Genomic DNA, 25,200 nt, shown 5'->3' on the forward strand with positions numbered 1-25,200 from the left:
AGATTTTCAGCAGGACTTTACAGTGATTAATCATCACTGGAGTCACTAGTGGAGCCTTGCAGCAAGTCTCAAATCCCTGTCTGAATCCATTGTGAAATCAACAAGATTTTCAGCAGGACTTTACAGTGATTAATCATCACTGGAGTCTCTAGTGTCTGAAACAACAGTGAAATCAACCAGATTTCAGCAGGAGTTTACACTTTTGCTTGTAAACAAATCAATGATTTTAGCTTTTTTGAGGACGGGGGCAGCGTGGGGAGTGGGTTGTTAAGTAGCAAGCGACTGCTACGCCCAGTTGAAAGAACCGCACCGTGACAATTGAGATATGTGCTGGTACGTTGGGTCTGCAAACAAACAGTTTGGTGTTATCGCTTCTCGGCCTTTTGGCTAAGATCAAGTGTAGTATCTGTTCTTATCAGTTTAATATCTGATATGTCCTCTATACGAGGACTACATATTAAGCCGATTTTTAGCTCATCGAGATGAAAAAGGGGCTTGCTCCGTTCACTCCAAGCATCGACCCGGTATTGCAGCACCTCCGGGAACGGTGCACCCTTTAAATTGTGGAAAATAAAAGAAATGGTAACCTGAATCAGTGGTGTGGTGTTGGAAATGATTTCTGCTTTGAGTAAAACAAGTCTCACCTCCACATAGTTTTTAAGACTGAGGCTTTTGGCAAGTGACTTATGCTTACTCATCAATAGTGCCTTTGTTTTGCAAGTCTCAAATCACTGATTTTAACTTCACCGATCTGTGAGGACGGTGCCATCTGCGAACCGTCACCACAAATGCTGTGACTGGGAATACCGTCCCTGCCTCTGTCACCACCAACTCATACTTACCTGGCAGGGGAGATACCATGATCAAGAAGGTGGTTCACCCAGGGCGAGGCTCAGTCATTGCACTGCGACTGTGCTGACCACTGCGAATTCCCCAAATGTGGGAATCTCGACTGCATAATTTGTGGTAGTGGGGGACTGCGTTCGCGCTCTCCCCTGATATTGAAGTCAAAGAAAAACCAGGTGTCCCGTTTAATCATCACTGTCTGAATCCCTAGTGAAATCAACCACATTTCAGCAGGATTTTACACGGATTAATCACCACTGCACTGGAGTCTCCGGTGGAGGGAGTCTACAATCAGCAAATCACTGTCTGAATCCAAAGTGAAATCAACCAGATTTCAGCATTAATCATCACTGCGCTGGAGTCTCCAGTGGAGCACGTCTCAAATCAGCAAATCACTGTCTGAATCCAAAGTGAAATCAAGCACATTTCAGCAGGACTTTACACTTTTGCTTGTAAACAAATCAATGAGTTTTTGATGGCTGGTGCTGGGGAATGGGTTTGGCATTGGACAACCGCAGCTCAACCAGTCCCAACCACAAGAGGGATCACTGTTGCGACTGGGATATAAGGCTGCCTGCCACCTGATTCCGCAACTGACTTTGGTTTCTCTTCAATACGCATAAGTCTTTCGCCTTTTACTAAAGACTTCCGTGGAGAGGAACAACAATGAGTTGACCATATTTTTGGCAGGCTCTGCCAATTGGCTGAGCCTCATGTACTTGTGTGAAAAGAAAAGTAGTTGGACAGAGGCTCCTGACAATGGAGCACAAACAAAGTTGTGTTTACTTATCACTGGAGTCACTAGTGCAGCAAGTCTCAAATCACTGTCTGAATCCAAAGTGAAATCAACCAGATTTCAGCAGGATTTTACAGGGATTAATGGTCACTTTACTGGAGTCTCCGGTGGAGCACGTCTCAAATCAGCAAATCACTGTCTGAATTCATTGTGAAATCAACAAGATTTTCAGCAGGAATCATCACTGGAGTCACTAGTGGAGCCTTGCAGCAAGTCTCAAATCTCTGTCTGAATCCATTGGGAAATCAACAAGATTTTCAGCAGGACTTTACAGTGATTAATCATCACTGGAGTCACTAGTGGAGCCTTGCAGCAAGTCTCAAATCCCTGTCTGAATCCATTGTGAAATCAACAAGATTTTCAGCAGGACTTTACAGTGATTAATCATCACTGGAGTCTCTAGTGTCTGAAACAACAGTGAAATCAACCAGATTTCAGCAGGAGTTTACACTTTTGCTTGTAAACAAATCAATGATTTTAGCTTTTTTGAGGACGGGGGCAGCGTGGGGAGTGGGTTGTTAAGTAGCAAGCGACTGCTACGCCCAGTTGAAAGAACCGCACCGCGACAATTGAGATATGTGCTGGTACGTTGGGTCTGCAAACAAACAGTTTGGTGTTATCGCTTCTCGGCCTTTTGGCTAAGATCAAGTGTAGTATCTGTTCTTATCAGTTTAATATCTGATATGTCCTCTATACGAGGACTACATATTAAGCCGATTTTTAGCTCTGGGAGATGAAAAAGGGGCTTGCTCCGTTCACTCCAAGCATCGACCCGGTATTGCAGCACCTCCGGGAACGGTGCACCCTTTAAATTGTGGAAAATAAAAGAAATGGTAACCTGAATCAGTGGTGTGGTGTTGGAAATGATTTCTGCTTTGAGTAAAACAAGTCTCACCTCCACATAGTTTTTAAGACTGAGGCTTTTGGCAAGTGACTTATGCTTACTCATCAATAGTGCCTTTGTTTTGCAAGTCTCAAATCACTGATTTTAACTTCACCGATCTGTGAGGACGGTGCCATCTGCGAACCGTCACCACAAATGCTGTGACTGGGAATACCGTCCCTGCCTCTGTCACCACCAACTCATACTTACCTGGCAGGGGAGATACCATGATCAAGAAGGTGGTTCACCCAGGGCGAGGCTCAGTCATTGCACTGCGACTGTGCTGACCACTGCGAATTCCCCAAATGTGGGAATCTCGACTGCATAATTTGTGGTAGTGGGGGACTGCGTTCGCGCTCTCCCCTGATATTGAAGTCAAAGAAAAACCAGGTGTCCCGTTTAATCATCACTGTCTGAATCCCTAGTGAAATCAACCACATTTCAGCAGGATTTTACACGGATTAATCACCACTGCACTGGAGTCTCCAGTGGAGGGAGTCTACAATCAGCAAATCACTGTCTGAATCCAAAGTGAAATCAACCAGATTTCAGCATTAATCATCACTGCGCTGGAGTCTCCAGTGGAGCACGTCTCAAATCAGCAAATCACTGTCTGAATCCAAAGTGAAATCAAGCACATTTCAGCAGGACTTTACACTTTTGCTTGTAAACAAATCAATGAGTTTTTGATGGCTGGTGCTGGGGAATGGGTTTGGCATTGGACAACCGCAGCTCAACCAGTCCCAACCACAAGAGGGATCACTGTTGCGACTGGGATATAAGGCTGCCTGTCACCTGATTCCGCAACTGACTTTGGTTTCTCTTCAATACGCATAAGTCTTTCGCCTTTTACTAAAGACTTCCATGGAGAGGAACAACAATGAGTTGACCATATTTTTGGCAGGCTCTGCCAATTGGCTGAGCCTCATGTACTTGTGTGAAAAGAAAAGTAGTTGGACAGAGGCTCCTGACAATGGAGCACAAACAAAGTTGTGTTTACTTATCACTGGAGTCACTAGTGCAGCAAGTCTCAAATCACTGTCTGAATCCAAAGTGAAATCAACCAGATTTCAGCAGGATTTTACAGGGATTAATGGTCACTTTACTGGAGTCTCCGGTGGAGCACGTCTCAAATCAGCAAATCACTGTCTGAATTCATTGTGAAATCAACAAGATTTTCAGCAGGAATCATCACTGGAGTCACTAGTGGAGCCTTGCAGCAAGTCTCAAATCTCTGTCTGAATCCATTGTGAAATCAACAAGATTTTCAGCAGGACTTTACAGTGATTAATCATCACTGGAGTCACTAGTGGAGCCTTGCAGCAAGTCTCAAATCCCTGTCTGAATCCATTGTGAAATCAACAAGATTTTCAGCAGGACTTTACAGTGATTAATCATCACTGGAGTCTCTAGTGTCTGAAACAACAGTGAAATCAACCAGATTTCAGCAGGAGTTTACACTTTTGCTTGTAAACAAATCAATGATTTTAGCTTTTTTGAGGACGGGGGCAGCGTGGGGAGTGGGTTGTTAAGTAGCAAGCGACTGCTACGCCCAGTTGAAAGAACCGCACCGCGACAATTGAGATATGTGCTGGTACGTTGGGTCTGCAAACAAACAGTTTGGTGTTATCGCTTCTCGGCCTTTTGGCTAAGATCAAGTGTAGTATCTGTTCTTATCAGTTTAATATCTGATATGTCCTCTATACGAGGACTACATATTTAGCCCATTTTTAGCTCTGGGAGATGAAAAAGGGGCTTGCTCCGTTCACTCCAAGCATCGACCCGGTATTGCACCCCCTCCGGGAACGGTGCACCCTTTAAATTGTGGAAAATAAAAGAAATGGTAACCTGAATCAGTGGTGTGGTGTTGGAAATGATTTCTGCTTTGAGTAAAACAAGTCTCACCTCCACATAGTTTTTAAGACTGAGGCTTTTGGCAAGTGACTTATGCTTACTCATCAATAGTGCCTTTGTTTTGCAAGTCTCAAATCACTGATTTTAACTTCACCGGTCTGTGAGGACGGTGCCATCTGCGAACCGTCACCACAAATGCTGTGACTGGGAATACCGTCCCTGCCTCTGTCACCACCAACTCATACTTACCTGGCAGGGGAGATACCATGATCAAGAAGGTGGTTCACCCAGGGCGAGGCTCAGTCATTGCACTGCGACTGTGCTGACCACTGCGAATTCCCCAAATGTGGGAATCTCGACTGCATTATTTGTGGTAGTGGGGGACTGCGTTCGCGCTCTCCCCTGATATTGAAGTCAAAGAAAAACCAGGTGTCCCGTTTAATCATCACTGTCTGAATCCCTAGTGAAATCAACCACATTTCAGCAGGATTTTACACGGATTAATCACCACTGCACTGGAGTCTCCGGTGGAGGGAGTCTACAATCAGCAAATCACTGTCTGAATCCAAAGTGAAATCAACCAGATTTCAGCATTAATCATCACTGCGCTGGAGTCTCCAGTGGAGCACGTCTCAAATCAGCAAATCACTGTCTGAATCCAAAGTGAAATCAAGCACATTTCAGCAGGACTTTACACTTTTGCTTGTAAACAAATCAATGAGTTTTTGATGGCTGGTGCTGGGGAATGGGTTTGGCATTGGACAACCGCAGCTCAACCAGTCCCAACCACAAGAGGGATCACTGTTGCGACTGGGATATAAGGCTGCCTGCCACCTGATTCCGCAACTGACTTTGGTTTCTCTTCAATACGCATAAGTCTTTCGCCTTTTACTAAAGACTTCCGTGGAGAGGAACAACAATGAGTTGACCATATTTTTGGCAGGCTCTGCCAATTGGCTGAGCCTCATGTACTTGTGTGAAAAGAAAAGTAGTTGGACAGAGGCTCCTGACAATGGAGCACAAACAAAGTTGTGTTTACTTATCACTGGAGTCACTAGTGCAGCAAGTCTCAAATCACTGTCTGAATCCAAAGTGAAATCAACCAGATTTCAGCAGGATTTTACAGGGATTAATGGTCACTTTACTGGAGTCTCCGGTGGAGCACGTCTCAAATCAGCAAATCACTGTCTGAATTCATTGTGAAATCAACAAGATTTTCAGCAGGAATCATCACTGGAGTCACTAGTGGAGCCTTGCAGCAAGTCTCAAATCTCTGTCTGAATCCATTGTGAAATCAACAAGATTTTCAGCAGGACTTTACAGTGATTAATCATCACTGGAGTCTCTAGTGTCTGAAACAACAGTGAAATCAACCAGATTTCAGCAGGAGTTTACACTTTTGCTTGTAAACAAATCAATGATTTTAGCTTTTTTGAGGACGGGGGCAGCGTGGGGAGTGGGTTGTTAAGTAGCAAGCGACTGCTACGCCCAGTTGAAAGAACCGCACCGCGACAATTGAGATATGTGCTGGTACGTTGGGTCTGCAAACAAACAGTTTGGTGTTATCGCTTCTCGGCCTTTTGGCTAAGATCAAGTGTAGTATCTGTTCTTATCAGTTTAATATCTGATATGTCCTCTATACGAGGACTACATATTAAGCCGATTTTTAGCTCTGGGAGATGAAAAAGGGGCTTGCTCCGTTCACTCCAAGCATCGACCCGGTATTGCAGCACCTCCGGGAACGGTGCACCCTTTAAATTGTGGAAAATAAAAGAAATGGTAACCTGAATCAGTGGTGTGGTGTTGGAAATGATTTCTGCTTTGAGTAAAACAAGTCTCACCTCCACATAGTTTTTAAGACTGAGGCTTTTGGCAAGTGACTTATGCTTACTCATCAATAGTGCCTTTGTTTTGCAAGTCTCAAATCACTGATTTTAACTTCACCGATCTGTGAGGACGGTGCCATCTGCGAACCGTCACCACAAATGCTGTGACTGGGAATACCGTCCCTGCCTCTGTCACCACCAACTCATACTTACCTGGCAGGGGAGATACCATGATCAAGAAGGTGGTTCACCCAGGGCGAGGCTCAGTCATTGCACTGCGACTGTGCTGACCACTGCGAATTCCCCAAATGTGGGAATCTCGACTGCATAATTTGTGGTAGTGGGGGACCGCGTTCGCGCTCTCCCCTGATATTGAAGTCAAAGAAAAACCAGGTGTCCCGTTTAATCATCACTGTCTGAATCCCTAGTGAAATCAACCACATTTCAGCAGGATTTTACACGGATTAATCACCACTGCACTGGAGTCTCCGGTGGAGGGAGTCTACAATCAGCAAATCACTGTCTGAATCCAAAGTGAAATCAACCAGATTTCAGCATTAATCATCACTGCGCTGGAGTCTCCAGTGGAGCACGTCTCAAATCAGCAAATCACTGTCTGAATCCAAAGTGAAATCAAGCACATTTCAGCAGGACTTTACACTTTTGCTTGTAAACAAATCAATGAGTTTTTGATGGCTGGTGCTGGGGAATGGGTTTGGCATTGGACAACCGCAGCTCAACCAGTCCCAACCACAAGAGGGATCACTGTTGCGACTGGGATATAAGGCTGCCTGTCACCTGATTCCGCAACTGACTTTGGTTTCTCTTCAATACGCATAAGTCTTTCGCCTTTTACTAAAGACTTCCATGGAGAGGAACAACAATGAGTTGACCATATTTTTGGCAGGCTCTGCCAATTGGCTGAGCCTCATGTACTTGTGTGAAAAGAAAAGTAGTTGGACAGAGGCTCCTGACAATGGAGCACAAACAAAGTTGTGTTTACTTATCACTGGAGTCACTAGTGCAGCAAGTCTCAAATCACTGTCTGAATCCAAAGTGAAATCAACCAGATTTCAGCAGGATTTTACAGGGATTAATGGTCACTTTACTGGAGTCTCCGGTGGAGCACGTCTCAAATCAGCAAATCACTGTCTGAATTCATTGTGAAATCAACAAGATTTTCAGCAGGAATCATCACTGGAGTCACTAGTGGAGCCTTGCAGCAAGTCTCAAATCTCTGTCTGAATCCATTGTGAAATCAACAAGATTTTCAGCAGGACTTTACAGTGATTAATCATCACTGGAGTCACTAGTGGAGCCTTGCAGCAAGTCTCAAATCCCTGTCTGAATCCATTGTGAAATCAACAAGATTTTCAGCAGGACTTTACAGTGATTAATCATCACTGGAGTCTCTAGTGTCTGAAACAACAGTGAAATCAACCAGATTTCAGCAGGAGTTTACACTTTTGCTTGTAAACAAATCAATGATTTTAGCTTTTTTGAGGACGGGGGCAGCGTGGGGAGTGGGTTGTTAAGTAGCAAGCGACTGCTACGCCCAGTTGAAAGAACCGCACCGCGACAATTGAGATATGTGCTGGTACGTTGGGTCTGCAAACAAACAGTTTGGTGTTATCGCTTCTCGGCCTTTTGGCTAAGATCAAGTGTAGTATCTGTTCTTATCAGTTTAATATCTGATATGTCCTCTATACGAGGACTACATATTTAGCCCATTTTTAGCTCTGGGAGATGAAAAAGGGGCTTGCTCCGTTCACTCCAAGCATCGACCCGGTATTGCACCCCCTCCGGGAACGGTGCACCCTTTAAATTGTGGAAAATAAAAGAAATGGTAACCTGAATCAGTGGTGTGGTGTTGGAAATGATTTCTGCTTTGAGTAAAACAAGTCTCACCTCCACATAGTTTTTAAGACTGAGGCTTTTGGCAAGTGACTTATGCTTACTCATCAATAGTGCCTTTGTTTTGCAAGTCTCAAATCACTGATTTTAACTTCACCGGTCTGTGAGGACGGTGCCATCTGCGAACCGTCACCACAAATGCTGTGACTGGGAATACCGTCCCTGCCTCTGTCACCACCAACTCATACTTACCTGGCAGGGGAGATACCATGATCAAGAAGGTGGTTCACCCAGGGCGAGGCTCAGTCATTGCACTGCGACTGTGCTGACCACTGCGAATTCCCCAAATGTGGGAATCTCGACTGCATTATTTGTGGTAGTGGGGGACTGCGTTCGCGCTCTCCCCTGATATTGAAGTCAAAGAAAAACCAGGTGTCCCGTTTAATCATCACTGTCTGAATCCCTAGTGAAATCAACCACATTTCAGCAGGATTTTACACGGATTAATCACCACTGCACTGGAGTCTCCGGTGGAGGGAGTCTACAATCAGCAAATCACTGTCTGAATCCAAAGTGAAATCAACCAGATTTCAGCATTAATCATCACTGCGCTGGAGTCTCCAGTGGAGCACGTCTCAAATCAGCAAATCACTGTCTGAATCCAAAGTGAAATCAAGCACATTTCAGCAGGACTTTACACTTTTGCTTGTAAACAAATCAATGAGTTTTTGATGGCTGGTGCTGGGGAATGGGTTTGGCATTGGACAACCGCAGCTCAACCAGTCCCAACCACAAGAGGGATCACTGTTGCGACTGGGATATAAGGCTGCCTGCCACCTGATTCCGCAACTGACTTTGGTTTCTCTTCAATACGCATAAGTCTTTCGCCTTTTACTAAAGACTTCCGTGGAGAGGAACAACAATGAGTTGACCATATTTTTGGCAGGCTCTGCCAATTGGCTGAGCCTCATGTACTTGTGTGAAAAGAAAAGTAGTTGGACAGAGGCTCCTGACAATGGAGCACAAACAAAGTTGTGTTTACTTATCACTGGAGTCACTAGTGCAGCAAGTCTCAAATCACTGTCTGAATCCAAAGTGAAATCAACCAGATTTCAGCAGGATTTTACAGGGATTAATGGTCACTTTACTGGAGTCTCCGGTGGAGCACGTCTCAAATCAGCAAATCACTGTCTGAATTCATTGTGAAATCAACAAGATTTTCAGCAGGAATCATCACTGGAGTCACTAGTGGAGCCTTGCAGCAAGTCTCAAATCTCTGTCTGAATCCATTGTGAAATCAACAAGATTTTCAGCAGGACTTTACAGTGATTAATCATCACTGGAGTCTCTAGTGTCTGAAACAACAGTGAAATCAACCAGATTTCAGCAGGAGTTTACACTTTTGCTTGTAAACAAATCAATGATTTTAGCTTTTTTGAGGACGGGGGCAGCGTGGGGAGTGGGTTGTTAAGTAGCAAGCGACTGCTACGCCCAGTTGAAAGAACCGCACCGCGACAATTGAGATATGTGCTGGTACGTTGGGTCTGCAAACAAACAGTTTGGTGTTATCGCTTCTCGGCCTTTTGGCTAAGATCAAGTGTAGTATCTGTTCTTATCAGTTTAATATCTGATATGTCCTCTATACGAGGACTACATATTAAGCCGATTTTTAGCTCTGGGAGATGAAAAAGGGGCTTGCTCCGTTCACTCCAAGCATCGACCCGGTATTGCAGCACCTCCGGGAACGGTGCACCCTTTAAATTGTGGAAAATAAAAGAAATGGTAACCTGAATCAGTGGTGTGGTGTTGGAAATGATTTCTGCTTTGAGTAAAACAAGTCTCACCTCCACATAGTTTTTAAGACTGAGGCTTTTGGCAAGTGACTTATGCTTACTCATCAATAGTGCCTTTGTTTTGCAAGTCTCAAATCACTGATTTTAACTTCACCGATCTGTGAGGACGGTGCCATCTGCGAACCGTCACCACAAATGCTGTGACTGGGAATACCGTCCCTGCCTCTGTCACCACCAACTCATACTTACCTGGCAGGGGAGATACCATGATCAAGAAGGTGGTTCACCCAGGGCGAGGCTCAGTCATTGCACTGCGACTGTGCTGACCACTGCGAATTCCCCAAATGTGGGAATCTCGACTGCATAATTTGTGGTAGTGGGGGACCGCGTTCGCGCTCTCCCCTGATATTGAAGTCAAAGAAAAACCAGGTGTCCCGTTTAATCATCACTGTCTGAATCCCTAGTGAAATCAACCACATTTCAGCAGGATTTTACACGGATTAATCACCACTGCACTGGAGTCTCCGGTGGAGGGAGTCTACAATCAGCAAATCACTGTCTGAATCCAAAGTGAAATCAACCAGATTTCAGCATTAATCATCACTGCGCTGGAGTCTCCAGTGGAGCACGTCTCAAATCAGCAAATCACTGTCTGAATCCAAAGTGAAATCAAGCACATTTCAGCAGGACTTTACACTTTTGCTTGTAAACAAATCAATGAGTTTTTGATGGCTGGTGCTGGGGAATGGGTTTGGCATTGGACAACCGCAGCTCAACCAGTCCCAACCACAAGAGGGATCACTGTTGCGACTGGGATATAAGGCTGCCTGCCACCTGATTCCGCAACTGACTTTGGTTTCTCTTCAATACGCATAAGTCTTTCGCCTTTTACTAAAGACTTCCGTGGAGAGGAACAACAATGAGTTGACCATATTTTTGGCAGGCTCTGCCAATTGACTGAGCCTCATGTACTTGTGTGAAAAGAAAAGTAGTTGGACAGAGGCTCCTGACAATGGAGCACAAACAAAGTTGTGTTTACTTATCACTGGAGTCACTAGTGCAGCAAGTCTCAAATCACTGTCTGAATCCAAAGTGAAATCAACCAGATTTCAGCAGGATTTTACAGGGATTAATGGTCACTTTACTGGAGTCTCCGGTGGAGCACGTCTCAAATCAGCAAATCACTGTCTGAATTCATTGTGAAATCAACAAGATTTTCAGCAGGAATCATCACTGGAGTCACTAGTGGAGCCTTGCAGCAAGTCTCAAATCTCTGTCTGAATCCATTGTGAAATCAACAAGATTTTCAGCAGGACTTTACAGTGATTAATCATCACTGGAGTCTCTAGTGTCTGAAACAACAGTGAAATCAACCAGATTTCAGCAGGAGTTTACACTTTTGCTTGTAAACAAATCAATGATTTTAGCTTTTTTGAGGACGGGGGCAGCGTGGGGAGTGGGTTGTTAAGTAGCAAGCGACTGCTACGCCCAGTTGAAAGAACCGCACCGCGACAATTGAGATATGTGCTGGTACGTTGGGTCTGCAAACAAACAGTTTGGTGTTATCGCTTCTCGGCCTTTTGGCTAAGATCAAGTGTAGTATCTGTTCTTATCAGTTTAATATCTGATATGTCCTCTATACGAGGACTACATATTAAGCCGATTTTTAGCTCTGGGAGATGAAAAAGGGGCTTGCTCCGTTCACTCCAAGCATCGGCCCGGTATTGCAGCACCTCCGGGAACGGTGCACCCTTTAAATTGTGGAAAATAAAAGAAAGGGTAACCTGAATCAGTGGTGTGGTGTTGGAAATGATTTCTGCTTTGAGTAAAACAAGTCTCACCTCCACATAGTTTTTAAGACTGAGGCTTTTGGCAAGTGACTTATGCTTACTCATCAATAGTGCCTTTGTTTTGCAAGTCTCAAATCACTGATTTTAACTTCACCGATCTGTGAGGACGGTGCCATCTGCGAACCGTCACCACAAATGCTGTGACTGGGAATACCGTCCCTGCCTCTGTCACCACCAACTCATACTTACCTGGCAGGGGAGATACCATGATCAAGAAGGTGGTTCACCCAGGGCGAGGCTCAGTCATTGCACTGCGACTGTGCTGACCACTGCGAATTCCCCAAATGTGGGAATCTCGACTGCATAATTTGTGGTAGTGGGGGACTGCGTTCGCGCTCTCCCCTGATATTGAAGTCAAAGAAAAACCAGGTGTCCCGTTTAATCATCACTGTCTGAATCCCTAGTGAAATCAACCACATTTCAGCAGGATTTTACACGGATTAATCACCACTGCACTGGAGTCTCCGGTGGAGGGAGTCTACAATCAGCAAATCACTGTCTGAATCCAAAGTGAAATCAACCAGATTTCAGCATTAATCATCACTGCGCTGGAGTCTCCAGTGGAGCACGTCTCAAATCAGCAAATCACTGTCTGAATCCAAAGTGAAATCAAGCACATTTCAGCAGGACTTTACACTTTTGCTTGTAAACAAATCAATGAGTTTTTGATGGCTGGTGCTGGGGAATGGGTTTGGCATTGGACAACCGCAGCTCAACCAGTCCCAACCACAAGAGGGATCACTGTTGCGACTGGGATATAAGGCTGCCTGTCACCTGATTCCGCAACTGACTTTGGTTTCTCTTCAATACGCATAAGTCTTTCGCCTTTTACTAAAGACTTCCGTGGAGAGGAACAACAATGAGTTGACCATATTTTTGGCAGGCTCTGCCAATTGGCTGAGCCTCATGTACTTGTGTGAAAAGAAAAGTAGTTGGACAGAGGCTCCTGACAATGGAGCACAAACAAAGTTGTGTTTACTTATCACTGGAGTCACTAGTGCAGCAAGTCTCAAATCACTGTCTGAATCCAAAGTGAAATCAACCAGATTTCAGCAGGATTTTACAGGGATTAATGGTCACTTTACTGGAGTCTCCGGTGGAGCACGTCTCAAATCAGCAAATCACTGTCTGAATTCATTGTGAAATCAACAAGATTTTCAGCAGGAATCATCACTGGAGTCACTAGTGGAGCCTTGCAGCAAGTCTCAAATCTCTGTCTGAATCCATTGTGAAATCAACAAGATTTTCAGCAGGACTTTACAGTGATTAATCATCACTGGAGTCTCTAGTGTCTGAAACAACAGTGAAATCAACCAGATTTCAGCAGGAGTTTACACTTTTGCTTGTAAACAAATCAATGATTTTAGCTTTTTTGAGGACGGGGGCAGCGTGGGGAGTGGGTTGTTAAGTAGCAAGCGACTGCTACGCCCAGTTGAAAGAACCGCACCGCGACAATTGAGATATGTGCTGGTACGTTGGGTCTGCAAACAAACAGTTTGGTGTTATCGCTTCTCGGCCTTTTGGCTAAGATCAAGTGTAGTATCTGTTCTTATCAGTTTAATATCTGATATGTCCTCTATACGAGGACTACATATTAAGCCGATTTTTAGCTCTGGGAGATGAAAAAGGGGCTTGCTCCGTTCACTCCAAGCATCGGCCCGGTATTGCAGCACCTCCGGGAACGGTGCACCCTTTAAATTGTGGAAAATAAAAGAAAGGGTAACCTGAATCAGTGGTGTGGTGTTGGAAATGATTTCTGCTTTGAGTAAAACAAGTCTCACCTCCACATAGTTTTTAAGACTGAGGCTTTTGGCAAGTGACTTATGCTTACTCATCAATAGTGCCTTTGTTTTGCAAGTCTCAAATCACTGATTTTAACTTCACCGATCTGTGAGGACGGTGCCATCTGCGAACCGTCACCACAAATGCTGTGACTGGGAATACCGTCCCTGCCTCTGTCACCACCAACTCATACTTACCTGGCAGGGGAGATACCATGATCAAGAAGGTGGTTCACCCAGGGCGAGGCTCAGTCATTGCACTGCGACTGTGCTGACCACTGCGAATTCCCCAAATGTGGGAATCTCGACTGCATAATTTGTGGTAGTGGGGGACTGCGTTCGCGCTCTCCCCTGATATTGAAGTCAAAGAAAAACCAGGTGTCCCGTTTAATCATCACTGTCTGAATCCCTAGTGAAATCAACCACATTTCAGCAGGATTTTACACGGATTAATCACCACTGCACTGGAGTCTCCGGTGGAGGGAGTCTACAATCAGCAAATCACTGTCTGAATCCAAAGTGAAATCAACCAGATTTCAGCATTAATCATCACTGCGCTGGAGTCTCCAGTGGAGCACGTCTCAAATCAGCAAATCACTGTCTGAATCCAAAGTGAAATCAAGCACATTTCAGCAGGACTTTACACTTTTGCTTGTAAACAAATCAATGAGTTTTTGATGGCTGGTGCTGGGGAATGGGTTTGGCATTGGACAACCGCAGCTCAACCAGTCCCAACCACAAGAGGGATCACTGTTGCGACTGGGATATAAGGCTGCCTGCCACCTGATTCCGCAACTGACTTTGGTTTCTCTTCAATACGCATAAGTCTTTCGCCTTTTACTAAAGACTTCCGTGGAGAGGAACAACAATGAGTTGACCATATTTTTGGCAGGCTCTGCCAATTGGCTGAGCCTCATGTACTTGTGTGAAAAGAAAAGTAGTTGGACAGAGGCTCCTGACAATGGAGCACAAACAAAGTTGTGTTTACTTATCACTGGAGTCACTAGTGCAGCAAGTCTCAAATCACTGTCTGAATCCAAAGTGAAATCAACCAGATTTCAGCAGGATTTTACAGGGATTAATGGTCACTTTACTGGAGTCTCCGGTGGAGCACGTCTCAAATCAGCAAATCACTGTCTGAATTCATTGTGAAATCAACAAGATTTTCAGCAGGAATCATCACTGGAGTCACTAGTGGAGCCTTGCAGCAAGTCTCAAATCTCTGTCTGAATCCATTGTGAAATCAACAAGATTTTCAGCAGGACTTTACAGTGATTAATCATCACTGGAGTCTCTAGTGTCTGAAACAACAGTGAAATCAACCAGATTTCAGCAGGAGTTTACACTTTTGCTTGTAAACAAATCAATGATTTTAGCTTTTTTGAGGACGGGGGCAGCGTGGGGAGTGGGTTGTTAAGTAGCAAGCGACTGCTACGCCCAGTTGAAAGAACCGCACCGCGACAATTGAGATATGTGCTGGTACGTTGGGTCTGCAAACAAACAGTTTGGTGTTATCGCTTCTCGGCCTTTTGGCTAAGATCAAGTGTAGTATCTGTTCTTATCAGTTTAATATCTGATATGTCCTCTATACGAGGACTACATATTAAGCCGATTTTTAGCTCTGGGAGATGAAAAAGGGGCTTGCTCCGTTCACTCCAAGCATCGGCCCGGTATTGCAGCACCTCCGGGAACGGTGCACCCTTTAAATTGTGGAAAATAAAAGAAAGGGTAACCTGAATCAGTGGTGTGGTGTTGGAAATGATTTCTGCTTTGAGTAAAACAAGTCTCACCTCCACATAGTTTTTAAGACTGAGGCTTTTGGCAAGTGACTTATGCTTACTCATCAATAGTGCCTTTGTTTTGCAAGTCTCAAATCACTGATTTTAACTTCACCGATCTGTGAGGACGGTGCCATCTGCGAACCGTCACCACAAATGCTGTGACTGGGAATACCGTCCCTGCCTCTGTCACCACCAACTCATACTTACCTGGCAGGGGAGATACCATGATCAAGAAGGTGGTTCACCCAGGGCGAGGCTCAGTCATTGCACTGCGACTGTGCTGACCACTGCGAATTCCCCAAATGTGGGAATCTCGACTGCATAATTTGTGGTAGTGGGGGACTGCGTTCGCGCTCTCCCCTGATATTGAAGTCAAAGAAAAACCAGGTGTCCCGTTTAATCATCACTGTCTGAATCCCTAGTGAAATCAACCACATTTCAGCAGGATTTTACACGGATTAATCACCACTGCACTGGAGTCTCCGGTGGAGGGAGTCTACAATCAGCAAATCACTGTCTGAATCCAAAGTGAAATCAACCAGATTTCAGCATTAATCATCACTGCGCTGGAGTCTCCAGTGGAGCACGTCTCAAATCAGCAAATCACTGTCTGAATCCAAAGTGAAATCAAGCACATTTCAGCAGGACTTTACACTTTTGCTTGTAAACAAATCAATGAGTTTTTGATGGCTGGTGCTGGGGAATGGGTTTGGCATTGGACAACCGCAGCTCAACCAGTCCCAACCACAAGAGGGATCACTGTTGCGACTGGGATATAAGGCTGCCTGCCACCTGATTCCGCAACTGACTTTGGTTTCTCTTCAATACGCATAAGTCTTTCGCCTTTTACTAAAGACTTCCGTGGAGAGGAACAACAATGAGTTGACCATATTTTTGGCAGGCTCTGCCAATTGGCTGAGCCTCATGTACTTGTGTGAAAAGAAAAGTAGTTGGACAGAGGCTCCTGACAATGGAGCACAAACAAAGTTGTGTTTACTTATCACTGGAGTCACTAGTGCAGCAAGTCTCAAATCACTGTCTGAATCCAAAGTGAAATCAACCAGATTTCAGCAGGATTTTACAGGGATTAATGGTCACTTTACTGGAGTCTCCGGTGGAGCACGTCTCAAATCAGCAAATCACTGTCTGAATTCATTGTGAAATCAACAAGATTTTCAGCAGGAATCATCACTGGAGTCACTAGTGGAGCCTTGCAGCAAGTCTCAAATCTCTGTCTGAATCCATTGTGAAATCAACAAGATTTTCAGCAGGACTTTACAGTGATTAATCATCACTGGAGTCTCTAGTGTCTGAAACAACAGTGAAATCAACCAGATTTCAGCAGGAGTTTACACTTTTGCTTGTAAACAAATCAATGATTTTAGCTTTTTTGAGGACGGGGGCAGCGTGGGGAGTGGGTTGTTAAGTAGCAAGCGACTGCTACGCCCAGTTGAAAGAACCGCACCGCGACAATTGAGATATGTGCTGGTACGTTGGGTCTGCAAACAAACAGTTTGGTGTTATCGCTTCTCGGCCTTTTGGCTAAGATCAAGTGTAGTATCTGTTCTTATCAGTTTAATATCTGATATGTCCTCTATACGAGGACTACATATTAAGCCGATTTTTAGCTCTGGGAGATGAAAAAGGGGCTTGCTCCGTTCACTCCAAGCATCGACCCGGTATTGCAGCACCTCCGGGAACGGTGCACCCTTTAAATTGTGGAAAATAAAAGAAATGGTAACCTGAATCAGTGGTGTGGTGTTGGAAATGATTTCTGCTTTGAGTAAAACAAGTCTCACCTCCACATAGTTTTTAAGACTGAGGCTTTTGGCAAGTGACTTATGCTTACTCATCAATAGTGCCTTTGTTTTGCAAGTCTCAAATCACTGATTTTAACTTCACCGATCTGTGAGGACGGTGCCATCTGCGAACCGTCACCACAAATGCTGTGACTGGGAATACCGTCCCTGCCTCTGTCACCACCAACTCATACTTACCTGGCAGGGGAGATACCATGATCAAGAAGGTGGTTCACCCAGGGCGAGGCTCAGTCATTGCACTGCGACTGTGCTGACCACTGCGAATTCCCCAAATGTGGGAATCTCGACTGCATAATTTGTGGTAGTGGGGGACTGCGTTCGCGCTCTCCCCTGATATTGAAGTCAAAGAAAAACCAGGTGTCCCGTTTAATCATCACTGTCTGAATCCCTAGTGAAATCAACCACATTTCAGCAGGATTTTACACGGATTAATCACCACTGCACTGGAGTCTCCGGTGGAGGGAGTCTACAATCAGCAAATCACTGTCTGAATCCAAAGTGAAATCAACCAGATTTCAGCATTAATCATCACTGCGCTGGAGTCTCCAGTGGAGCACGTCTCAAATCAGCAAATCACTGTCTGAATCCAAAGTGAAATCAAGCACATTTCAGCAGGACTTTACACTTTTGCTTGTAAACAAATCAATGAGTTTTTGATGGCTGGTGCTGGGGAATGGGTTTGGCATTGGACAACCGCAGCTCAACCAGTCCCAACCACAAGAGGGATCACTGTTGCGACTGGGATATAAGGCTGCCTGCCACCTGATTCCGCAACTGACTTTGGTTTCTCTTCAATACGCATAAGTCTTTCGCCTTTTACTAAAGACTTCCGTGGAGAGGAACAACAATGAGTTGACCATATTTTTGGCAGGCTCTGCCAATTGACTGAGCCTCATGTACTTGTGTGAAAAGAAAAGTAGTTGGACAGAGGCTCCTGACAATGGAGCACAAACAAAGTTGTGTTTACTTATCACTGGAGTCACTAGTGCAGCAAGTCTCAAATCACTGTCTGAATCCAAAGTGAAATCAACCAGATTTCAGCAGGATTTTACAGGGATTAATGGTCACTTTACTGGAGTCTCCGGTGGAGCACGTCTCAAATCAGCAAATCACTGTCTGAATTCATTGTGAAATCAACAAGATTTTCAGCAGGAATCATCACTGGAGTCACTAGTGGAGCCTTGCAGCAAGTCTCAAATCTCTGTCTGAATCCATTGTGAAATCAACAAGATTTTCAGCAGGACTTTACAGTGATTAATCATCACTGGAGTCTCTAGTGTCTGAAACAACAGTGAAATCAACCAGATTTCAGCAGGAGTTTACACTTTTGCTTGTAAACAAATCAATGATTTTAGCTTTTTTGAGGACGGGGGCAGCGTGGGGAGTGGGTTGTTAAGTAGCAAGCGACTGCTACGCCCAGTTGAAAGAACCGCACCGCGACAATTGAGATATGTGCTGGTACGTTGGGTCTGCAAACAAACAGTTTGGTGTTATCGCTTCTCGGCCTTTTGGCTAAGATCAAGTGTAGTATCTGTTCTTATCAGTTTAATATCTGATATGTCCTCTATACGAGGACTACATATTAAGCCGATTTTTAGCTCTGGGAGATGAAAAAGGGGCTTGCTCCGTTCACTCCAAGCATCGGCCCGGTATTGCAGCACCTCCGGGAACGGTGCACCCTTTAAATTGTGGAAAATAAAAGAAAGGGTAACCTGAATCAGTGGTGTGGTGTTGGAAATGATTTCTGCTTTGAGTAAAACAAGTCTCACCTCCACATAGTTTTTAAGACTGAGGCTTTTGGCAAGTGACTTATGCTTACTCATCAATAGTGCCTTTGTTTTGCAAGTCTCAAATCACTGATTTTAACTTCACCGATCTGTGAGGACGGTGCCATCTGCGAACCGTCACCACAAATGCTGTGACTGGGAATACCGTCCCTGCCTCTGTCACCACCAACTCATACTTACCTGGCAGGGGAGATACCATGATCAAGAAGGTGGTTCACCCAGGGCGAGGCTCAGTCATTGCACTGCGACTGTGCTGACCACTGCGAATTCCCCAAATGTGGGAATCTCGACTGCATAATTTGTGGTAGTGGGGGACTGCGTTCGCGCTCTCCCCTGATATTGAAGTCAAAGAAAAACCAGGTGTCCCGTTTAATCATCACTGTCTGAATCCCTAGTGAAATCAACCACATTTCAGCAGGATTTTACACGGATTAATCACCACTGCACTGGAGTCTCCGGTGGAGGGAGTCTACAATCAGCAAATCACTGTCTGAATCCAAAGTGAAATCAACCAGATTTCAGCATTAATCATCACTGCGCTGGAGTCTCCAGTGGAGCACGTCTCAAATCAGCAAATCACTGTCTGAATCCAAAGTGAAATCAAGCACATTTCAGCAGGACTTTACACTTTTGCTTGTAAACAAATCAATGAGTTTTTGATGGCTGGTGCTGGGGAATGGGTTTGGCATTGGACAACCGCAGCTCAACCAGTCCCAACCACAAGAGGGATCACTGTTGCGACTGGGATATAAGGCTGCCTGTCACCTGATTCCGCAACTGACTTTGGTTTCTCTTCAATACGCATAAGTCTTTCGCCTTTTACTAAAGACTTCCGTGGAGAGGAACAACAATGAGTTGACCATATTTTTGGCAGGCTCTGCCAATTGGCTGAGCCTCATGTACTTGTGTGAAAAGAAAAGTAGTTGGACAGAGGCTCCTGACAATGGAGCACAAACAAAGTTGTGTTTACTTATCACTGGAGTCACTAGTGCAGCAAGTCTCAAATCACTGTCTGAATCCAAAGTGAAATCAACCAGATTTCAGCAGGATTTTACAGGGATTAATGGTCACTTTACTGGAGTCTCCGGTGGAGCACGTCTCAAATCAGCAAATCACTGTCTGAATTCATTGTGAAATCAACAAGATTTTCAGCAGGAATCATCACTGGAGTCACTAGTGGAGCCTTGCAGCAAGTCTCAAATCTCTGTCTGAATCCATTGTGAAATCAACAAGATTTTCAGCAGGACTTTACAGTGATTAATCATCACTGGAGTCTCTAGTGTCTGAAACAACAGTGAAATCAACCAGATTTCAGCAGGAGTTTACACTTTTGCTTGTAAACAAATCAATGATTTTAGCTTTTTTGAGGACGGGGGCAGCGTGGGGAGTGGGTTGTTAAGTAGCAAGCGACTGCTACGCCCAGTTGAAAGAACCGCACCGCGACAATTGAGATATGTGCTGGTACGTTGGGTCTGCAAACAAACAGTTTGGTGTTATCGCTTCTCGGCCTTTTGGCTAAGATCAAGTGTAGTATCTGTTCTTATCAGTTTAATATCTGATATGTCCTCTATACGAGGACTACATATTAAGCCGATTTTTAGCTCTGGGAGATGAAAAAGGGGCTTGCTCCGTTCACTCCAAGCATCGGCCCGGTATTGCAGCACCTCCGGGAACGGTGCACCCTTTAAATTGTGGAAAATAAAAGAAAGGGTAACCTGAATCAGTGGTGTGGTGTTGGAAATGATTTCTGCTTTGAGTAAAACAAGTCTCACCTCCACATAGTTTTTAAGACTGAGGCTTTTGGCAAGTGACTTATGCTTACTCATCAATAGTGCCTTTGTTTTGCAAGTCTCAAATCACTGATTTTAACTTCACCGATCTGTGAGGACGGTGCCATCTGCGAACCGTCACCACAAATGCTGTGACTGGGAATACCGTCCCTGCCTCTGTCACCACCAACTCATACTTACCTGGCAGGGGAGATACCATGATCAAGAAGGTGGTTCACCCAGGGCGAGGCTCAGTCATTGCACTGCGACTGTGCTGACCACTGCGAATTCCCCAAATGTGGGAATCTCGACTGCATAATTTGTGGTAGTGGGGGACTGCGTTCGCGCTCTCCCCTGATATTGAAGTCAAAGAAAAACCAGGTGTCCCGTTTAATCATCACTGTCTGAATCCCTAGTGAAATCAACCACATTTCAGCAGGATTTTACACGGATTAATCACCACTGCACTGGAGTCTCCGGTGGAGGGAGTCTACAATCAGCAAATCACTGTCTGAATCCAAAGTGAAATCAACCAGATTTCAGCATTAATCATCACTGCGCTGGAGTCTCCAGTGGAGCACGTCTCAAATCAGCAAATCACTGTCTGAATCCAAAGTGAAATCAAGCACATTTCAGCAGGACTTTACACTTTTGCTTGTAAACAAATCAATGAGTTTTTGATGGCTGGTGCTGGGGAATGGGTTTGGCATTGGACAACCGCAGCTCAACCAGTCCCAACCACAAGAGGGATCACTGTTGCGACTGGGATATAAGGCTGCCTGCCACCTGATTCCGCAACTGACTTTGGTTTCTCTTCAATACGCATAAGTCTTTCGCCTTTTACTAAAGACTTCCGTGGAGAGGAACAACAATGAGTTGACCATATTTTTGGCAGGCTCTGCCAATTGGCTGAGCCTCATGTACTTGTGTGAAAAGAAAAGTAGTTGGACAGAGGCTCCTGACAATGGAGCACAAACAAAGTTGTGTTTACTTATCACTGGAGTCACTAGTGCAGCAAGTCTCAAATCACTGTCTGAATCCAAAGTGAAATCAACCAGATTTCAGCAGGATTTTACAGGGATTAATGGTCACTTTACTGGAGTCTCCGGTGGAGCACGTCTCAAATCAGCAAATCACTGTCTGAATTCATTGTGAAATCAACAAGATTTTCAGCAGGAATCATCACTGGAGTCACTAGTGGAGCCTTGCAGCAAGTCTCAAATCTCTGTCTGAATCCATTGTGAAATCAACAAGATTTTCAGCAGGACTTTACAGTGATTAATCATCACTGGAGTCTCTAGTGTCTGAAACAACAGTGAAATCAACCAGATTTCAGCAGGAGTTTACACTTTTGCTTGTAAACAAATCAATGATTTTAGCTTTTTTGAGGACGGGGGCAGCGTGGGGAGTGGGTTGTTAAGTAGCAAGCGACTGCTACGCCCAGTTGAAAGAACCGCACCGCGACAATTGAGATATGTGCTGGTACGTTGGGTCTGCAAACAAACAGTTTGGTGTTATCGCTTCTCGGCCTTTTGGCTAAGATCAAGTGTAGTATCTGTTCTTATCAGTTTAATATCTGATATGTCCTCTATACGAGGACTACATATTAAGCCGATTTTTAGCTCTGGGAGATGAAAAAGGGGCTTGCTCCGTTCACTCCAAGCATCGGCCCGGTATTGCAGCACCTCCGGGAACGGTGCACCCTTTAAATTGTGGAAAATAAAAGAAAGGGTAACCTGAATCAGTGGTGTGGTGTTGGAAATGATTTCTGCTTTGAGTAAAACAAGTCTCACCTCCACATAGTTTTTAAGACTGAGGCTTTTGGCAAGTGACTTATGCTTACTCATCAATAGTGCCTTTGTTTTGCAAGTCTCAAATCACTGATTTTAACTTCACCGATCTGTGAGGACGGTGCCATCTGCGAACCGTCACCACAAATGCTGTGACTGGGAATACCGTCCCTGCCTCTGTCACCACCAACTCATACTTACCTGGCAGGGGAGATACCATGATCAAGAAGGTGGTTCACCCAGGGCGAGGCTCAGTCATTGCACTGCGACTGTGCTGACCACTGCGAATTCCCCAAATGTGGGAATCTCGACTGCATAATTTGTGGTAGTGGGGGACTGCGTTCGCGCTCTCCCCTGATATTGAAGTCAAAGAAAAACCAGGTGTCCCGTTTAATCATCACTGTCTGAATCCCTAGTGAAATCAACCACATTTCAGCAGGATTTTACACGGATTAATCACCACTGCACTGGAGTCTCCGGTGGAGGGAGTCTACAATCAGCAAATCACTGTCTGAATCCAAAGTGAAATCAACCAGATTTCAGCATTAATCATCACTGCGCTGGAGTCTCCAGTGGAGCACGTCTCAAATCAGCAAATCACTGTCTGAATCCAAAGTGAAATCAAGCACATTTCAGCAGGACTTTACACTTTTGCTTGTAAACAAATCAATGAGTTTTTGATGGCTGGTGCTGGGGAATGGGTTTGGCATTGGACAACCGCAGCTCAACCAGTCCCAACCACAAGAGGGATCACTGTTGCGACTGGGATATAAGGCTGCCTGCCACCTGATTCCGCAACTGACTTTGGTTTCTCTTCAATACGCATAAGTCTTTCGCCTTTTACTAAAGACTTCCGTGGAGAGGAACAACAATGAGTTGACCATATTTTTGGCAGGCTCTGCCAATTGGCTGAGCCTCATGTACTTGTGTGAAAAGAAAAGTAGTTGGACAGAGGCTCCTGACAATGGAGCACAAACAAAGTTGTGTTTACTTATCACTGGAGTCACTAGTGCAGCAAGTCTCAAATCACTGTCTGAATCCAAAGTGAAATCAACCAGATTTCAGCAGGATTTTACAGGGATTAATGGTCACTTTACTGGAGTCTCCGGTGGAGCACGTCTCAAATCAGCAAATCACTGTCTGAATTCATTGTGAAATCAACAAGATTTTCAGCAGGAATCATCACTGGAGTCACTAGTGGAGCCTTGCAGCAAGTCTCAAATCTCTGTCTGAATCCATTGTGAAATCAACAAGATTTTCAGCAGGACTTTACAGTGATTAATCATCACTGGAGTCTCTAGTGTCTGAAACAACAGTGAAATCAACCAGATTTCAGCAGGAGTTTACACTTTTGCTTGTAAACAAATCAATGATTTTAGCTTTTTTGAGGACGGGGGCAGCGTGGGGAGTGGGTTGTTAAGTAGCAAGCGACTGCTACGCCCAGTTGAAAGAACCGCACCGCGACAATTGAGATATGTGCTGGTACGTTGGGTCTGCAAACAAACAGTTTGGTGTTATCGCTTCTCGGCCTTTTGGCTAAGATCAAGTGTAGTATCTGTTCTTATCAGTTTAATATCTGATATGTCCTCTATACGAGGACTACATATTAAGCCGATTTTTAGCTCTGGGAGATGAAAAAGGGGCTTGCTCCGTTCACTCCAAGCATCGACCCGGTATTGCAGCACCTCCGGGAACGGTGCACCCTTTAAATTGTGGAAAATAAAAGAAATGGTAACCTGAATCAGTGGTGTGGTGTTGGAAATGATTTCTGCTTTGAGTAAAACAAGTCTCACCTCCACATAGTTTTTAAGACTGAGGCTTTTGGCAAGTGACTTATGCTTACTCATCAATAGTGCCTTTGTTTTGCAAGTCTCAAATCACTGATTTTAACTTCACCGATCTGTGAGGACGGTGCCATCTGCGAACCGTCACCACAAATGCTGTGACTGGGAATACCGTCCCTGCCTCTGTCACCACCAACTCATACTTACCTGGCAGGGGAGATACCATGATCAAGAAGGTGGTTCACCCAGGGCGAGGCTCAGTCATTGCACTGCGACTGTGCTGACCACTGCGAATTCCCCAAATGTGGGAATCTCGACTGCATAATTTGTGGTAGTGGGGGACTGCGTTCGCGCTCTCCCCTGATATTGAAGTCAAAGAAAAACCAGGTGTCCCGTTTAATCATCACTGTCTGAATCCCTAGTGAAATCAACCACATTTCAGCAGGATTTTACACGGATTAATCACCACTGCACTGGAGTCTCCGGTGGAGGGAGTCTACAATCAGCAAATCACTGTCTGAATCCAAAGTGAAATCAACCAGATTTCAGCATTAATCATCACTGCGCTGGAGTCTCCAGTGGAGCACGTCTCAAATCAGCAAATCACTGTCTGAATCCAAAGTGAAATCAAGCACATTTCAGCAGGACTTTACACTTTTGCTTGTAAACAAATCAATGAGTTTTTGATGGCTGGTGCTGGGGAATGGGTTTGGCATTGGACAACCGCAGCTCAACCAGTCCCAACCACAAGAGGGATCACTGTTGCGACTGGGATATAAGGCTGCCTGCCACCTGATTCCGCAACTGACTTTGGTTTCTCTTCAATACGCATAAGTCTTTCGCCTTTTACTAAAGACTTCCGTGGAGAGGAACAACAATGAGTTGACCATATTTTTGGCAGGCTCTGCCAATTGACTGAGCCTCATGTACTTGTGTGAAAAGAAAAGTAGTTGGACAGAGGCTCCTGACAATGGAGCACAAACAAA

At 44.8% G+C, this 25,200-nt stretch overlaps 42 non-coding genes across 42 annotated transcripts; all 42 read left to right on the forward strand.

Annotated features, from left to right (window-relative positions):
• Positions 1-367: 367 nt before the first annotated feature.
• On the forward strand, positions 368-558 carry LOC144400435 (U2 spliceosomal RNA). The gene has a single exon (XR_013462373.1). It is a non-coding gene; the product is annotated as a U2 spliceosomal RNA (small nuclear RNA).
• A 276-nt stretch (positions 559-834) lies between these two features.
• On the forward strand, positions 835-998 carry LOC144400025 (U1 spliceosomal RNA). The gene has a single exon (XR_013461963.1). It is a non-coding gene; the product is annotated as a U1 spliceosomal RNA (small nuclear RNA).
• Positions 999-1,440: 442 nt separating this feature from the next.
• Positions 1,441-1,555, forward strand: LOC144400554 (U5 spliceosomal RNA). Its single transcript, XR_013462489.1, has one exon. It is a non-coding gene; the product is annotated as a U5 spliceosomal RNA (small nuclear RNA).
• A 705-nt stretch (positions 1,556-2,260) lies between these two features.
• LOC144400248 (U2 spliceosomal RNA) lies at positions 2,261-2,451 on the forward strand. Its single transcript, XR_013462186.1, has one exon. It is a non-coding gene; the product is annotated as a U2 spliceosomal RNA (small nuclear RNA).
• Positions 2,452-2,727: 276 nt separating this feature from the next.
• On the forward strand, positions 2,728-2,891 carry LOC144400026 (U1 spliceosomal RNA). The gene has a single exon (XR_013461964.1). It is a non-coding gene; the product is annotated as a U1 spliceosomal RNA (small nuclear RNA).
• Positions 2,892-3,333: 442 nt separating this feature from the next.
• On the forward strand, positions 3,334-3,448 carry LOC144400739 (U5 spliceosomal RNA). Its single transcript, XR_013462674.1, has one exon. It is a non-coding gene; the product is annotated as a U5 spliceosomal RNA (small nuclear RNA).
• Positions 3,449-4,153: 705 nt separating this feature from the next.
• LOC144400425 (U2 spliceosomal RNA) lies at positions 4,154-4,344 on the forward strand. Its single transcript, XR_013462363.1, has one exon. It is a non-coding gene; the product is annotated as a U2 spliceosomal RNA (small nuclear RNA).
• Positions 4,345-4,620: 276 nt separating this feature from the next.
• On the forward strand, positions 4,621-4,784 carry LOC144400220 (U1 spliceosomal RNA). The gene has a single exon (XR_013462158.1). It is a non-coding gene; the product is annotated as a U1 spliceosomal RNA (small nuclear RNA).
• Positions 4,785-5,226: 442 nt separating this feature from the next.
• On the forward strand, positions 5,227-5,341 carry LOC144400556 (U5 spliceosomal RNA). Its single transcript, XR_013462491.1, has one exon. It is a non-coding gene; the product is annotated as a U5 spliceosomal RNA (small nuclear RNA).
• A 602-nt stretch (positions 5,342-5,943) lies between these two features.
• LOC144400249 (U2 spliceosomal RNA) lies at positions 5,944-6,134 on the forward strand. Its single transcript, XR_013462187.1, has one exon. It is a non-coding gene; the product is annotated as a U2 spliceosomal RNA (small nuclear RNA).
• Positions 6,135-6,410: 276 nt separating this feature from the next.
• LOC144400224 (U1 spliceosomal RNA) lies at positions 6,411-6,574 on the forward strand. The gene has a single exon (XR_013462162.1). It is a non-coding gene; the product is annotated as a U1 spliceosomal RNA (small nuclear RNA).
• A 442-nt stretch (positions 6,575-7,016) lies between these two features.
• LOC144400740 (U5 spliceosomal RNA) lies at positions 7,017-7,131 on the forward strand. The gene has a single exon (XR_013462675.1). It is a non-coding gene; the product is annotated as a U5 spliceosomal RNA (small nuclear RNA).
• Positions 7,132-7,836: 705 nt separating this feature from the next.
• LOC144400426 (U2 spliceosomal RNA) lies at positions 7,837-8,027 on the forward strand. The gene has a single exon (XR_013462364.1). It is a non-coding gene; the product is annotated as a U2 spliceosomal RNA (small nuclear RNA).
• A 276-nt stretch (positions 8,028-8,303) lies between these two features.
• On the forward strand, positions 8,304-8,467 carry LOC144400221 (U1 spliceosomal RNA). The gene has a single exon (XR_013462159.1). It is a non-coding gene; the product is annotated as a U1 spliceosomal RNA (small nuclear RNA).
• Positions 8,468-8,909: 442 nt separating this feature from the next.
• Positions 8,910-9,024, forward strand: LOC144400557 (U5 spliceosomal RNA). The gene has a single exon (XR_013462492.1). It is a non-coding gene; the product is annotated as a U5 spliceosomal RNA (small nuclear RNA).
• Positions 9,025-9,626: 602 nt separating this feature from the next.
• LOC144400250 (U2 spliceosomal RNA) lies at positions 9,627-9,817 on the forward strand. Its single transcript, XR_013462188.1, has one exon. It is a non-coding gene; the product is annotated as a U2 spliceosomal RNA (small nuclear RNA).
• Positions 9,818-10,093: 276 nt separating this feature from the next.
• On the forward strand, positions 10,094-10,257 carry LOC144400225 (U1 spliceosomal RNA). The gene has a single exon (XR_013462163.1). It is a non-coding gene; the product is annotated as a U1 spliceosomal RNA (small nuclear RNA).
• Positions 10,258-10,699: 442 nt separating this feature from the next.
• LOC144400709 (U5 spliceosomal RNA) lies at positions 10,700-10,817 on the forward strand. The gene has a single exon (XR_013462644.1). It is a non-coding gene; the product is annotated as a U5 spliceosomal RNA (small nuclear RNA).
• A 599-nt stretch (positions 10,818-11,416) lies between these two features.
• On the forward strand, positions 11,417-11,607 carry LOC144400359 (U2 spliceosomal RNA). Its single transcript, XR_013462297.1, has one exon. It is a non-coding gene; the product is annotated as a U2 spliceosomal RNA (small nuclear RNA).
• A 276-nt stretch (positions 11,608-11,883) lies between these two features.
• Positions 11,884-12,047, forward strand: LOC144400027 (U1 spliceosomal RNA). The gene has a single exon (XR_013461965.1). It is a non-coding gene; the product is annotated as a U1 spliceosomal RNA (small nuclear RNA).
• A 442-nt stretch (positions 12,048-12,489) lies between these two features.
• Positions 12,490-12,604, forward strand: LOC144400558 (U5 spliceosomal RNA). The gene has a single exon (XR_013462493.1). It is a non-coding gene; the product is annotated as a U5 spliceosomal RNA (small nuclear RNA).
• A 602-nt stretch (positions 12,605-13,206) lies between these two features.
• Positions 13,207-13,397, forward strand: LOC144400360 (U2 spliceosomal RNA). The gene has a single exon (XR_013462298.1). It is a non-coding gene; the product is annotated as a U2 spliceosomal RNA (small nuclear RNA).
• Positions 13,398-13,673: 276 nt separating this feature from the next.
• LOC144400028 (U1 spliceosomal RNA) lies at positions 13,674-13,837 on the forward strand. The gene has a single exon (XR_013461966.1). It is a non-coding gene; the product is annotated as a U1 spliceosomal RNA (small nuclear RNA).
• Positions 13,838-14,279: 442 nt separating this feature from the next.
• On the forward strand, positions 14,280-14,394 carry LOC144400559 (U5 spliceosomal RNA). The gene has a single exon (XR_013462494.1). It is a non-coding gene; the product is annotated as a U5 spliceosomal RNA (small nuclear RNA).
• A 602-nt stretch (positions 14,395-14,996) lies between these two features.
• On the forward strand, positions 14,997-15,187 carry LOC144400361 (U2 spliceosomal RNA). Its single transcript, XR_013462299.1, has one exon. It is a non-coding gene; the product is annotated as a U2 spliceosomal RNA (small nuclear RNA).
• Positions 15,188-15,463: 276 nt separating this feature from the next.
• LOC144400029 (U1 spliceosomal RNA) lies at positions 15,464-15,627 on the forward strand. The gene has a single exon (XR_013461967.1). It is a non-coding gene; the product is annotated as a U1 spliceosomal RNA (small nuclear RNA).
• Positions 15,628-16,069: 442 nt separating this feature from the next.
• Positions 16,070-16,184, forward strand: LOC144400560 (U5 spliceosomal RNA). The gene has a single exon (XR_013462495.1). It is a non-coding gene; the product is annotated as a U5 spliceosomal RNA (small nuclear RNA).
• A 602-nt stretch (positions 16,185-16,786) lies between these two features.
• Positions 16,787-16,977, forward strand: LOC144400251 (U2 spliceosomal RNA). Its single transcript, XR_013462189.1, has one exon. It is a non-coding gene; the product is annotated as a U2 spliceosomal RNA (small nuclear RNA).
• Positions 16,978-17,253: 276 nt separating this feature from the next.
• LOC144400030 (U1 spliceosomal RNA) lies at positions 17,254-17,417 on the forward strand. Its single transcript, XR_013461968.1, has one exon. It is a non-coding gene; the product is annotated as a U1 spliceosomal RNA (small nuclear RNA).
• A 442-nt stretch (positions 17,418-17,859) lies between these two features.
• On the forward strand, positions 17,860-17,977 carry LOC144400710 (U5 spliceosomal RNA). The gene has a single exon (XR_013462645.1). It is a non-coding gene; the product is annotated as a U5 spliceosomal RNA (small nuclear RNA).
• Positions 17,978-18,576: 599 nt separating this feature from the next.
• On the forward strand, positions 18,577-18,767 carry LOC144400362 (U2 spliceosomal RNA). Its single transcript, XR_013462300.1, has one exon. It is a non-coding gene; the product is annotated as a U2 spliceosomal RNA (small nuclear RNA).
• Positions 18,768-19,043: 276 nt separating this feature from the next.
• LOC144400032 (U1 spliceosomal RNA) lies at positions 19,044-19,207 on the forward strand. The gene has a single exon (XR_013461970.1). It is a non-coding gene; the product is annotated as a U1 spliceosomal RNA (small nuclear RNA).
• A 442-nt stretch (positions 19,208-19,649) lies between these two features.
• Positions 19,650-19,764, forward strand: LOC144400562 (U5 spliceosomal RNA). Its single transcript, XR_013462497.1, has one exon. It is a non-coding gene; the product is annotated as a U5 spliceosomal RNA (small nuclear RNA).
• Positions 19,765-20,366: 602 nt separating this feature from the next.
• On the forward strand, positions 20,367-20,557 carry LOC144400363 (U2 spliceosomal RNA). Its single transcript, XR_013462301.1, has one exon. It is a non-coding gene; the product is annotated as a U2 spliceosomal RNA (small nuclear RNA).
• A 276-nt stretch (positions 20,558-20,833) lies between these two features.
• On the forward strand, positions 20,834-20,997 carry LOC144400033 (U1 spliceosomal RNA). The gene has a single exon (XR_013461971.1). It is a non-coding gene; the product is annotated as a U1 spliceosomal RNA (small nuclear RNA).
• A 442-nt stretch (positions 20,998-21,439) lies between these two features.
• On the forward strand, positions 21,440-21,554 carry LOC144400563 (U5 spliceosomal RNA). The gene has a single exon (XR_013462498.1). It is a non-coding gene; the product is annotated as a U5 spliceosomal RNA (small nuclear RNA).
• Positions 21,555-22,156: 602 nt separating this feature from the next.
• LOC144400364 (U2 spliceosomal RNA) lies at positions 22,157-22,347 on the forward strand. Its single transcript, XR_013462302.1, has one exon. It is a non-coding gene; the product is annotated as a U2 spliceosomal RNA (small nuclear RNA).
• Positions 22,348-22,623: 276 nt separating this feature from the next.
• Positions 22,624-22,787, forward strand: LOC144400034 (U1 spliceosomal RNA). Its single transcript, XR_013461972.1, has one exon. It is a non-coding gene; the product is annotated as a U1 spliceosomal RNA (small nuclear RNA).
• A 442-nt stretch (positions 22,788-23,229) lies between these two features.
• On the forward strand, positions 23,230-23,344 carry LOC144400564 (U5 spliceosomal RNA). Its single transcript, XR_013462499.1, has one exon. It is a non-coding gene; the product is annotated as a U5 spliceosomal RNA (small nuclear RNA).
• A 602-nt stretch (positions 23,345-23,946) lies between these two features.
• Positions 23,947-24,137, forward strand: LOC144400252 (U2 spliceosomal RNA). Its single transcript, XR_013462190.1, has one exon. It is a non-coding gene; the product is annotated as a U2 spliceosomal RNA (small nuclear RNA).
• A 276-nt stretch (positions 24,138-24,413) lies between these two features.
• On the forward strand, positions 24,414-24,577 carry LOC144400035 (U1 spliceosomal RNA). Its single transcript, XR_013461973.1, has one exon. It is a non-coding gene; the product is annotated as a U1 spliceosomal RNA (small nuclear RNA).
• Positions 24,578-25,019: 442 nt separating this feature from the next.
• Positions 25,020-25,137, forward strand: LOC144400711 (U5 spliceosomal RNA). The gene has a single exon (XR_013462646.1). It is a non-coding gene; the product is annotated as a U5 spliceosomal RNA (small nuclear RNA).
• The last annotated feature ends 63 nt before the right edge of the window (positions 25,138-25,200 follow it).

The sequence above is a fragment of the Gasterosteus aculeatus genome, chromosome 2 (assembly GCF_964276395.1).
Source record: "Gasterosteus aculeatus chromosome 2, fGasAcu3.hap1.1, whole genome shotgun sequence".
NCBI lineage: Eukaryota > Metazoa > Chordata > Actinopteri > Perciformes > Gasterosteidae > Gasterosteus > Gasterosteus aculeatus.